This window comes from Geospiza fortis, unplaced genomic scaffold (genome assembly GCF_000277835.1).
Source record: "Geospiza fortis unplaced genomic scaffold, GeoFor_1.0 scaffold317, whole genome shotgun sequence".
NCBI classification, from domain to species: Eukaryota; Metazoa; Chordata; class Aves; order Passeriformes; family Thraupidae; genus Geospiza; species Geospiza fortis.
The window spans coordinates 2,015,097-2,027,397 of NW_005054398.1; the positions used below are offsets into that span (position 1 = coordinate 2,015,097).

The 12,301-nt window shown below is 46.9% G+C and overlaps 1 protein-coding gene across 1 annotated transcript in view; it reads left to right on the forward strand.

Moving 5' to 3' along the window:
- The first annotated feature begins 459 nt into the window (after positions 1-459).
- The window catches only part of CSNK1G1 (casein kinase 1 gamma 1), a 91,023-nt gene continuing 79,181 nt past the window's right edge, over positions 460-12,301 (forward strand). The window contains 2 exon segments of the mRNA XM_005425886.3: positions 460-579; positions 11,763-11,870. The gene's annotated coding sequence lies outside the window, so the exon portion shown is untranslated.

Sequence of the window (12,301 nt, forward strand, 5' to 3'; positions counted from 1 at the left end):
AGACTCATCCTCGGTGTCGCTTTTTGGCAGGTCACAGCACTCTGGTTTGTGCTGGGGGAAGGGACTGGGGCAGCACGTGCTTTAGATGGAAATAAACACTTCCAAAATACCTGCTGTGTGTCATTCCTCCAAGTGGTGAGGTTCTTGAGCGTGTCCAAGGCCATGCTGGGTGGCGCTTGGAGCAGCCTAGTCTAGTTGAAGGTGTCCCTGCCCATGGCAGGAGGTGGAACAAGGTGGTCTTTAATGTCCATTCCAACCCAAATCAGTCTGGGATTTTATGATTCTTCCCCACCCTGAATAATTTTCACTCCATGGTTGTTCTCTCATTTTTCTAGCCACGGCCTACCTCAGCTGGCTTGCCTTCAGTGCTGGGTTGGATGCTTTGGAAGCCCTCAGGTTCTCCAAATTACCATCCTGCAGCTGACATCAGGCCTGTAGCCACTTTGGCATCTGATCCTCCTTCCCAGCTGTCCTCCCTTTGGAAAGGTTTTGACCAGTTTCCCATCCTGGAGCAGCTCTGTGCAGTGTTGGCAGCGCTGAGGCTTCAGTTTGATTTGTGATAAATGCAGTGCCAGTGAGGTAAATCATCTCTAGGGGAATATCTCTGCTCAGATCCCTGGTATTCTGTGATTAACATCCAAGACTGGTATTAGGCTCCAACACAGTTCACAGCTCTCTGGTTTTGTGTGGATTTGCTGGGCACAGTGCTGGTGCTTGGTGGTTTTTATCCCTTCTAAGTGTTAGGAATTACTGGGCATGCCAGAATGCCTTTGCCTGTCATGATCTGTGACTGGGAGCAGATGTTTTGGAGCCACTTGTTCTGCTCTTCCTGGTGCTTCAGCTTTAAGGAGACAATGTGATTGAAGATGGGGGTTTGGGGGGAACTTGGCTGCTGTGGTGATAGCTACAGGTTTTGGATGGGGACCTAGGGGTGATGGCATCCTCCTGGCTGGGGCCTCTGCAAGGACAGGTTTGGTGAGAGCAGTGATGTGCAGGGTGGATGTTCAGGTAGCCTTCTGGGTCACCATCTGTTTGCAGAGGCATTAGGGGATGGAGCATGACTTCCAGATGCCTTTTGGACCATATACACTCAACATGTAATGTGAGAAACTTGTGCCTGGTTGGACTTGGTGTAGTCATCTTAGTGATCCTAGCTTTGCATGCTTGAGCTAATGCTCCTGTTTGAGTTTGTGGCATGAAAATAGGTTCTTGAGCATCTCTGAAGGCTTGTAGGGCTGAGGAAGACAGTTCAGAAATTCCTCAGTGGTGTCTTGAAACCAGATTCTTTAGATTGTTGTCCCTACAGATAGATTCTTGCAGTGATGCTGGACATCAAACCTCAGCTGACTGCTGTGGTCCTTCCATGGGCTCGTGGCTGATACTGATCCTAAGACCTAACACAGTTGAAGAAACTGAGTCACCCCTGCCTCTTTGGCTTGGAAAATTATTAAATGTTTGACAAAACTGTTGGCTGATACACTTTTTGGTAAACTGGGGCTTGTCTTCACAAACTGTTCGATCAGCCTCTGCTAACATTTACAGAAGCTTGGAATAATCCCTGAGTTCTTGTCTATCTGCTTTGTGTAGCTGTTAGAACTGTAGTGTGAGGTGAGGTAGAGGAGGAAATGTGCTTGCTAAGGAGGTGTTCTGAAATATATTTGTGCTGAAACCCCATCTGTTAAACCTTCTTGAGCTCCTCCTGCTCACTCTGAATGTAGTAGTTTCAAGCAAAGCAGCCCTCACAGGATGGCAGTGTCCCCGTGCAGAGTTTGTGGGGTACTCAGGGACAGCTCCTCTTTGATGGACTGGGATCAGGCTCCCCATTTATAGCTTCAAGATCATTTGCAATTAAATGGAGTCAAGTCTTCCATGGGATTTACCCTAGGAACAGTGCTCCACACCAGTATCCGAGCTTCCCATAACTAACAGACTTGCCTGAGGCACAGGTGGCTAAATTTAGTCTTCCAGCGAGCTTGGTATGACCTTGTGCCTCAAGGACTTTCTACTTGTATCTCTCTCAACACATAAACACTGTTTTTGTGTGGTGGACAGAGCTTTGAGGCTCGAGGATGCCAAACAGCTTTTTGTGTTTGTCACTGGCCAACGCTTCCAGTGTGGCTGTTGGCAGGAATTCACTTGGGATCTGAATGCAGTGCAAAAGGTTCATGAATGATCTTCTGGTACAAAGCCATCCTCACCAGTGGGTATTAAGGCTTCAATATGTGGTGGGTAGAGCAGATTACTTGCTAACAGACATTTCTAATTGACAGCTACGCTGAAGCTTAGGGCTTGAAAACAGAAGTTGAACCAAAGCAGCTTCATACAGATGCAATTTCTGAATTGTGGGAAATGTAATGTTTGCCTTCAAGGCAACATGAAGCTTATCTGTGCAAAATAGCTCTTTACTTCAGCTTCTGGGAGAAGTCTGTAGTGTGTGTGAGATGGTGCACGGAGGTGGCCAGTTCTGGCACGTGCTCCCTTGCCTGGGTTTGCCTCCTCGTGTGAAGTGAGGCTTACCCTCCATGTTCAACTTCAGCAGCTTCTCCTTGAAGCTGTTTCTAATTAAATATGTAATTCAACCTACGAGCATGATGAAGAAGATGCCTTCAATGTGTACTCAAGAATACTTCTGGAGCTCTTGTGCCATCCTCCAAAAATGCCAGGCTCCCCTGAGGTTGGCAGCACGCTGCCAGGTGAATGGGAAAAGTTGCTGGGAACTGGAATAGTATTTTTGGGTGTCTGCCATGCTGTTCAGGAGCACAGTGAGTGGTGTGGGGTTTTTTGCCTTGAGAAAGAAACTCATTTGCAGGTGAGTGGGCAAAAACGCTTTTGGTTGGCACGGGCATGGCTTGAAGCCATTGGCATTCATCTCTCTGGCATTGACTCAGTTGTTGGTGGTGCACTGGTTTCTTGCTTGCTACAGATAGCACACATTGTTTTATTTTTTGGAAGGCTGAAATATTAATCTGATTAAGGATTAGGGTCGCTGAGTAATACACTGAGTAAATTGCAGTGGGTGAGTGTGTGACTACTCCTATTGTGTTGTGCATTTCTGGTCATTGCATCTTTACCAGGGTTGGAAAACATGCAGAGAGAGAAAGTGGAGTTGAAGATGAATGAGAAGCGGCCTGTCCTGGGCAGTCTGAAACGCCTGAGGCTCTTGGGATTGGGAGGATTTCGTTAAAAAGCAGGCAGCAAACTTCTGGATGTTGCTCTGGAGCTGTGTAGAAGCTGTTGGTTTAGGAAGTTGGACAAACCCAGGATCAGCATGTCCATGAAATGAATGCTGGTAGGGCTGGGCACTTGTGTCCATGCCAACATCTGTAATCCAGGAATGGCAGATCCTGGAGCAGACTGCAGAAGTTTGCTGCTCCCTGGATCATCCTCAATTGCCAATTGACACTAATGATCTCCTCCTATTAATTCCACCTTTATGAACCTCCTGCCTTTTCAGAATCCTGGGGCAGCATGAGGAGGTGGTGTTTCTGAAGAGCTCTGGAGGATGCCTTAGGGATTCTTAGAGGAGGGGAAATCTCCAGCTGTTTCCAGGATACTGTCCGTATCTACAGGCCTCCCATGCTGTGCTGTTCAAAGAAGATTTGCTGTACAATGCACTGAGGCTTATGAGTAAAAGCATTCCAGGGAGGATAGATAGAAATGGAAAGGAGGGAAATAAAATTAGAAATTAGGGATGAAGAAAGGAATTGAACATAAAGTTCTTGGTCCCTTTAAAAGGGAAAAATTACTGAAATTCCATCTTTCTATGCAGAAAGTGGGAGGAGGTGATCATAATGCCTCTCTTCAGCTTTCCCAGTGTGGGAGCAGCTGATAGCCCCCAATGGGGCAGGGACAGCCAAGGGTGAAGCAGCACAAGTTAATGTCCTACTCTGTGTCATGCTAATTACATGCAGTGTATATATGTGTGTGTGTATATATATATATAGGGGTGATCTCAATATATCCCTGGGGCTGTTTCCCTTGTGTTCATGTCATGGCTGACCAACTGTGGGTTGCTTTTTTAACTTCCTAATCTGTGCCTGCTAAAAATCTACTTTTAATCAGACATTGGCCTATTCAATTAATAATTTTAAGCATGGATGAGGAGCCATTACTGTCATTTCATACCTAAACATGAAACTTGGGCTTTCAATACTTTCCCTGGGATTGAAACATCCTATTGTGGAATGTCCACAGCTTGAAGTCTTTTTTGTTACCTCCACAGAGGTACCTGCTGTGCCCCAAAGGGGAGATTTTTGTCCTGCCTTTCCCATATACTGCTTGTCAAAGCTGTTCCTGAGCTGTCCTGAGTTTCTAACCTGGCACAGAGATCTCCAGGTATTGTTGGGTTGGCTTTCTCCTGTTGCTGTAATGAGTTAGACTTGCTCAGCAGTGGGTGTGATAAGGGAGAAACCACTGGGGGTTCCTGCAGCTCCTTGGTTACTCCATGGTGCAGAGAGCACCTGTGGGTTTTCCTTCAGAAGTGCTGTTTCATCCTGGGGTCAGTTCTAGGCTGCAGGCATCTCGCCAACTTTTGGGGCACATCTGGATTGTTGTGGGCTTCACACATGGAGGAGGAGAACCCGAAGCAGCAAAAAACCTGAGGTCTCCTAAAAACTTGAGGAGCAGCAGCAGAGGCCCTGAGGAATGGAGATTACTCAGGTTAATTTGGTGTTGCTCCCTCTCTTTAGAGAGCCATGGTGTCACCTGAGCGTGTGATGAGCTCTCTGGATCTCTCCAGTAAGGAAACAGGATCTTAAATATCTGCATTTGTGTTACTGGCTTGTGCTTAGGTCTGGAGAGGGCTATGAGCTGAGCTGGCTGTTTGAAAGAGCACTAAATCAAGAGTCTGGTAATGATTGAGTAATCCCATGTAGTAAGGGGGGAATGTGGAGCAAATCATCATTGCTGTGCAGGTTGGGAGCAGCGAGTGCTGCAGCAGCTCTGTTATCCTTTCTTCAAAAGGATGTGAAGAACTGAAGCAGCTCTTCTTCAGATGTGAATCAAAGGGATCTTGCAAGAAAATTCCTTAGACTAGAGGTGATTTTTTTAAATTATTCTTATTTTTTTAAAGTATTACTGCATGATGGTCTGGGTTGAGATTGAGACCTGGAGTGTGGACTTGGCCATGGCTGACAGCAAATGCCATTTAGTGTGACTTTAAATTTAGGAGGCTCTATCCCTCTTCCCAGAGGCACTGGGGGTGGTGACATTTCTTGTGCAGATGATAGAAGGATATTAACTGTGTGATTCATGTCACCCATAAAGGGATCCTTGGAGAAGAAGAAAATAATAATAATAATACTACAAAATATGAGCAAAGTGCAGTGTGATGATGGTAAAAGAGAGTGTGTGAGCTGCATGCTGTGTGCTTCAGAGGGGGGTGTAAGGTGAGTGAGTGCTGTGTAGAGGCACTTGGGGCAGATCGTGAGCAGAGTCTTCCTCAAAGCCTTTTTCCCTAAGATAGTGAGAGTTCAAAATGCCACTTTTAAGTATTTTTCATAACTCAGTGTTCAGTCAAGGTGGATGCTCTGTTTTGACCCTTCTCTGTGAACTCAGGGCACCCAGACCCTTGCTGGGGGCTGTCGTGGGTTACCCTCTGCTCTTGCTGCAGGGGAGGCCTAAAGGGAAAAACTCCATTTCTTTGCCATAAAAAAAGAGTAAAAAGCAGATGTTTCATATTAAGATACATGCTTGTGTTTCCCTGAGCCACACTCTCTCCTTCTTCCAGACCACTGTTCCTTGCACAGTATCTGCAGCTGCTGCAGGGGGAAAGGTTAAATCATCTCAAAGTGAAAAGTAAAATACTCCTTGGGTGGGCTTTCCCTGTTTGAGTTTCAGGCTCTGGGAGCTGTACCAGGCAGGTCAGGGTTTGGGAGCAGAGGCTCACGTTGAAAGGACAAATTAAGAGTTCTCTTCATGAGAGTCCTCGGCTGAGCTGTCACATCTCTGTGCTCCCAGGCTGAGGTGTCCCCAAACCACATCCCATGGAATGACTGCTGCTGGGAGCACACAGTGCAGCTCCATGCTGGCAGTACCTCAGGTACAGTCAGGGAAAACACAGCATGAAATTTGATTTAAAATAAGCAGGCCTCTGTTCCTGATCAGTTAAAAGATTTTAAAGAATCTCATTCCATGATATTCCTGTGTTGCAAGTAGACTCTACCTGAAGTTGCGTTCATGTTTTCTCTGAATTTTTTATTTTTGTATTATTTGAGGCACTGTTCTGTTCCCTTTGATCACAAAGATGGTTAGCATCAGTTTGGAAGCCTTCAATATTTTGCTGTTATTGAAGTGTAGGCCCCTGTTATGTGTTAGGGACAGGCAGCTCACTGAGAATATCAAACCTTCATGTGCTGGGATGGCATTAGGTAGCTCCAAAAATATTTGCAGTTTTCCTTTTGTAAATGCAGAATTGAGATCTAGACCTGTTTGCAGCATTTCCTTGCTGTGTTGGAGGTATGCAGGCTGCTCATGAGTTAAGGGAATTGGGAGAGAGATGTCAAATGGGTTTTGTAAGCCGCAGGTTGTATAATTTTATTTTTTTACCTTGGTGTGAGCTGATAAAGGCTGGTCTGAGCTGTGCCCAAGTACAGTGTGGGATAAAGGCTGACTCTCTTGTTTCAGCTGAGCAGAATGAATGTAGATATCAGCTTTGGGGTGTATTCAGGGAGGAATTTGCAAGTTACTGAGTCCCAGCAGGAGCTTTGCTTCAAGTGCAGTCATGACAGCATTCATCTTTCTGTCCAGCTCTTCCTCAGGCATGGAATGTGTTTGGTTTTGACAAAAAGGCAGCAAAATCTACTCAACAATGTATGACTTTTCCCCTTTTGACCCTGCTACATTTCATGTTTTGAGGGCAGACAGCCTTAATGTGTCATTGAGGTCCTTCCTGCTTTGCTGCTGCTCTGCTGGTTTTGATATCTGCTGATAATCAGCAGATGATGTCACTGATTTATTCACAGCAAAACGCTGTTTATTGAGTGTGTGCAGTCAAAGTTCATGTCTCTTTCCCGTCTGCCAGGAGGTGGTTGTTTAGACCTGTCTGACACTCAGGGCTCAGGTCGCAGAGCCATCAGGGGTGCATGTGGCAGGACAGTCCCCTCCTGCTGCCATGAGGTCCAGAGAGGGGTAAATGGGGCTGACACTGGGTGAGCTCAGATGTTGTTCAGGCGGCCAGGGACTGCTGTGGCTGCAAAAACTTTGTGTACAGAGTCTGGAGAAGAACTGGACACACTCACCAAGAGGCTGCACTGAGTGTCCTCTGTAGAACTGCAGAATGGCCTGGGTTGGAAGGGACACACATGGACCAGCAAAGTCCATCACCTTGCACAGGACAACCCTAACAACTACACCCAGAACACTCAGATGCCCAAACTGACTTGGGGAGGCCCAGAAATACAAACCACTGGAAGTGAGAAAAATGCATAGTATTCTTACTCTCTACCTTCCCTTCCCCAACATGTGTGCATGGGTGCTCTTCCAAACTGGAGGTCAGGCTAGCTGTGCCCTGGTCTTTGGTTCACCTCTTTGCCTCTTGGAGGATGTGACATGAGGTCTGAATGGGATCATCAAATCCAGCTCCTGGTGCTGCACAGACAGACACCCCAGCAAGCCCACCCTATCAGTTGGACTGATTCCCACCCACTTTTTGGGAGTGCTGTCTAAAAGGTCCCTGAGCTGTGGCAGCCTTGGGGCCGTGACCATTCCCTGAGGAGCCTGATCAGTGCCTGACCACCCCCAGAGGGAAGAACCTGTTCCTAATATCCAACCTAAACCTCCCCTGACACAGCTTCATCTCTTTAAAGGTTTATGCTGAAGCTGTCTGGCAGGGTTGAGGTGTCCTGAAGAGGCTTTACCACCCACCAGAAGTGGTCTGCAGACACCTTGTATTTTTCCATGTGAGTGTGGAATGCTTTGATTGACAGTCTGCTCATGTGAACCCCCACCGATCCAGGACTGATGGGTTGCTTTTCAGATAAGTCACTTGTTTCTGGAGAATTACACATCCTGGGCACTGCTAAGCCAGGTTCTCATGGTCTGAGCTCAATGCAAGGGCTGGAACATCATGTTGGCTCTTGAGGTTGTGTTCCATCATCTGATACTGGTGGGAACAGCTGTACCTTTTCTGCTGTGCCCGATGGTGTGAACACTTTGGAGTAGGGCAGTGTCCATTGGGCTGGAATTTGAATATTCTTGTGTTCTAATTTGGGAAGAGTACAAACACCTCGTGCCTAAAGATGAGAAGCTTTTTCAAAGTGCTACCCAGAGTTTTGTGCTGCTAACTGGTAATAAAATAATAATGAACTGAAGTATGAAAGATCCAAAAACTGTCTGTGTACCAGCTTCCATGGAGAAGTGGATTTGCAGAGTCACCATCCCTGCTGTGGCAGGAGCCATGTCCTCCTTGGGGAGCCAAACAGGGGCTGTGCTGTACCCCCACCTTGGAGGCACTCTGCCACAGAAGTCACTCCTCCTGGCTCAGGCTGCCAAGTATTTCCCTGGCCCCTGGAGGAGATGAAAGACCTGGTTGTGTACTCTAGGTAGCAAATGCTGGCTTTTCACACCATGCCCTCAAGGATGTTAGTTTTTACTCTGGAGCTGAAACAAACTTCTCATCTGCTCCTTGCTTTGGAAAGTAATGTGGAAAATAACCAGCGAGGCTTAAAGCTTCTGGTGGAGCCCTGTTCTCTCACAGTGACAGCTCAAAGAGTTTTTGGGGGTCTTTGTGGATTCTCAGCCAGTGTGGTGGTGTTTCTGTGATTCTGTGATATTCAGATAATGGTTTAGGTTGAATGGGCCCTCAAAGCTCATCTCATTCTGACCCTGCCATGGGCAGGGACACCTTCCACTAGACCAGAGCCCTGTCCAAGCTGGCCTTGAATCCTTCCAGGGATGGAGGGCCCACAATCTCTCTGTTCCAGTGCCTCACCTGGGAGAAGTGAAGAACTTCTTCCTCAGGTGGCTTTGAGGGCTGCTTTTGGCCATGTGCTGGGAAGAGACCCCTTTGCTGTGGTTCTCTTGACTGATACAGGGGGTCTTCTCCTGAATGCAGGTGTGTGAGACCCAATTCCACACCCCTGACTGCTTCATGTCCTCCTGCCTTTGGCACTCTGGAAAATAGGGAACTTCTTGCTGAAGTGCCTGGTACAAAGCAAAACATCCTCATGGAAGGATCCTGCACGACTCCTGCATGGCTGTAAAACATCAAGGCCTGTTCAGCTCCAGGTGTGTGTGTCTCTGGGCCTGAGGCCTCTCTGGAGCTGTCCATGCTAGGACATGTCATAGGAAATGGGCTCAGTGCCTGAAGATGCTAATTAAGTGCAAAAAGGGTTAATTATTTGTCAAGAGCTAGAAAAGGTGCCACTTGCCAGTCACAGTTTCAGGTTTCCTCTTTTGTTGTTATTCTTAATTCTGCCTTATTCTTCCCTTCACCCAGGGATGTGGTCTCTGGATTCTCTGTAATGTCAGGCTTTGGACATCAGGGCTGGATGGAAAGGGAGAGGCTGGAGCTTGTTGCCATGATAAACTGGTGCTCCAGCAGGGCTGTCCACATATCCTCACTTGCTGACCATTGCTTTCTGCTGCTGCCAGAGGTGCCTTTCTGCTCCATGCCATGCTTGCAGCTAAATGAGGTTCCTGGCCACGTGTGACATGGGCAGGATTTCTGGGTGTGTGGCCAGGGAAAGGATGGAGACCAAGCTCTGCATTTTGAACCTGGGGTTCTCTCACGATGCTGGAGTCACATCTGTGTGAACGTGGGAGTCATGTTTGCTGTGCTGCAGGTCAAAAGGTCTGTTAAAAAATAGGTCTTGAATGAGGTGGGGATGGGTTTTGTCAATTGGCCTTGCCAGTAGGAAGTGGCAGAGTCTGACTGGCACGGGGATTGTCCCACGTTACACTTTGATCCTCTGTAACGTGCTGGTCGTCTTGTTCTTTGAGCAGAACATGAATAATGCCTAACCCCTGGTTCAAACCTGAACCTTAGGATGGCATGAGATGATTTATTTACCTTTATTCCTAAAGTGAATCATTGTACCATGGAGTGTATTATAAATAGAGTCTTCTGTTTCACTTCCTTGTTTGGAGTCATCACCAAACATTGGGATTGGTGTAAGGAAACTGAGGAAGTTTCTGGCCAATGAACCCCTCTGGAATTTTCATGCACAGCTTTTGGTTTTCTGAGTTTAAGTAGGGCATGTTCCAAGTGGCAAGACAGCAGAGCTGAAAGGGTGTTCAGCATTTAAGTATGTGGACTGTCATGTTAATGGGATGCTCTAGTTTTTTGCCCAGGAGTGGATGACAAGTGACTAAATAAAGCTGCAATCTCTGTTTTCCTGTGAATAGGTGCTTGTGTTTTCCCTTTCTGTGAGGTCTTGGTTGGTTTGGTTCAAGTTTGGCTGGTTCTTCCTTGCTGCAGCCTCTGACCTGGTCAAATAAATTGGAATTACTTCAGTATCAAGTAGAACAATAGATGGCCTTAAATGCTTCCCAGTGAAGGTTCCATTCAGCTCCCTAATACCTTTTCATTTGTGAGGAGTGAGTGTCACTGCTTGTACACTGGAGTGGTGGTATGTGTTCCTCACAATGGTGTTTGGCTTCGTTCTGAAGCTGGTGCTGGATAATTGTAGAGGAGGATTAATTAATGACAGCTGTTGGGAGCTCGTGAGGCCGTTCAAAGTCTGCTACAACCCCACTGAGCAATCCTCCAGGCTTCTGGAGGACAGAAACCATGAACAACATCAGAAGGGCACGGGTGTGACTTGGGCTGCACTGACCACAAGCTCCTGAAAGGACAGGGCAGAGGTGGACACCAAATTCCCACGTGCTTCAGTCAAAGTGGTGTCACTCAGCAGCACAGCCACAGTGGCTTCAGTCTGTCTTGCATTTCCTGCTGGAGAAAGCAAAAACACCCTCTGTTTTAAGATATTAATATGGACTTTTACTGTTACCTTGCCACAACAGTTGGAAAAGTAAGGATAGAGTGCTAACCTAGCTTGGAATACTCCTTGGAGAGCTGGTTGCTTGTAGCCTGTGTAAGGGAATCTCCTGTGGTGTTTCAGAAGGATCTTCTTTAGATGACAGTCAGAACTTAAAGTTGCTTTTCAAAATGTTCATTTTTGTTAGAACTCTCCATGTGTTTTCTTCCAAAGAGCATTACATGCCCAAGTTCTGAGTGCAGAACAGAACAGGCTGTCTCTGGTTGCTCTGAGCAGAGTTACCCAGAAATAGTTTCATTTTGATTTGACTTCCACGTGTGTCTTACAGTGCACTCCCCCTCAGAAATTGCTGTTTGGACCCTCTGCTCTGGAGGGTGTTTTTTAAGGAAGAAAGTCACAAACAAACAAAAAACCCCTTGTGCTTCCTTCTGACCAAGGTGCCTGGAGCAGGGCAGGAGATGGAGCCAGCCCAGGCGCTCTGCGTCAGGGCAGTTCAGGTTTGGGAACCTGTTTGCCAAGGTGGGGAAACACAGTTCACCAAAAACCAGCCCTCCAATTACTGAAGAGACAGAAAGATGTATTTTTAAGTTTACATTATTTATTGCATGGAGAGCTATGAGTTTGCCCTGACATAGGGTGAAGAGAATTGTTTTCCTATGAGCAGTGAGGTTTGGCTCTGTTTCATCCCCATACTTGAATGCTGCCATATCCAGCTGAAACCAAACAATGCCTTTCTTGTTTTTAAGCAGAATACAATAAGATTGGAAGTCACTGGTGTCAACTGTTGCATGGAGACTTCCTAAAGTGTGTTTTCTTCCTTCCCAGGTTTGGTACAGATATGAGTGCCTGGCTGCTGTGCTGCTCCCGTGCCCCAGCGCTCCCTGCCCTGTGATTTTGGATAACAAGCCTAAGAAGTGAATTACACATCAGCTGGTGAGTGTCACATGCCTTTGATGTTCTGGTGTGTCTTAGCTCAGAGCTCAAACAGTCATTCCTAAAAAACCCAAACTCACCTGTATTTGATAGGAGGCACCTCCCTTGTGGAGGCAGGGAGAACTGAGGCTGTTCAACCTGGAGAAGGGAAGGTTGCGTGGACACCTCAGAGAACCTTCCAGGATCTGAAAGGGCTACAGGGAAGCCAGAGAGGGACTGTTCATCCAGAACAAGACAAGGGAAAATTACTTGAAACTAAAATAGGGGAAATTTAATTTAAATACAAGAAAGAAATTGTTCCCTGTGAGGGTGGTGAGACCCTGGCACAGAGTGCCCAGAGCAGCTGTGGCTGCCCCATCCCTGAAAGTGTCCAAGGCCTGGACAGGGCTTGGAGGAAGCTGTGCTAGTGGAAGGTGTCCCTGCCCATGGCA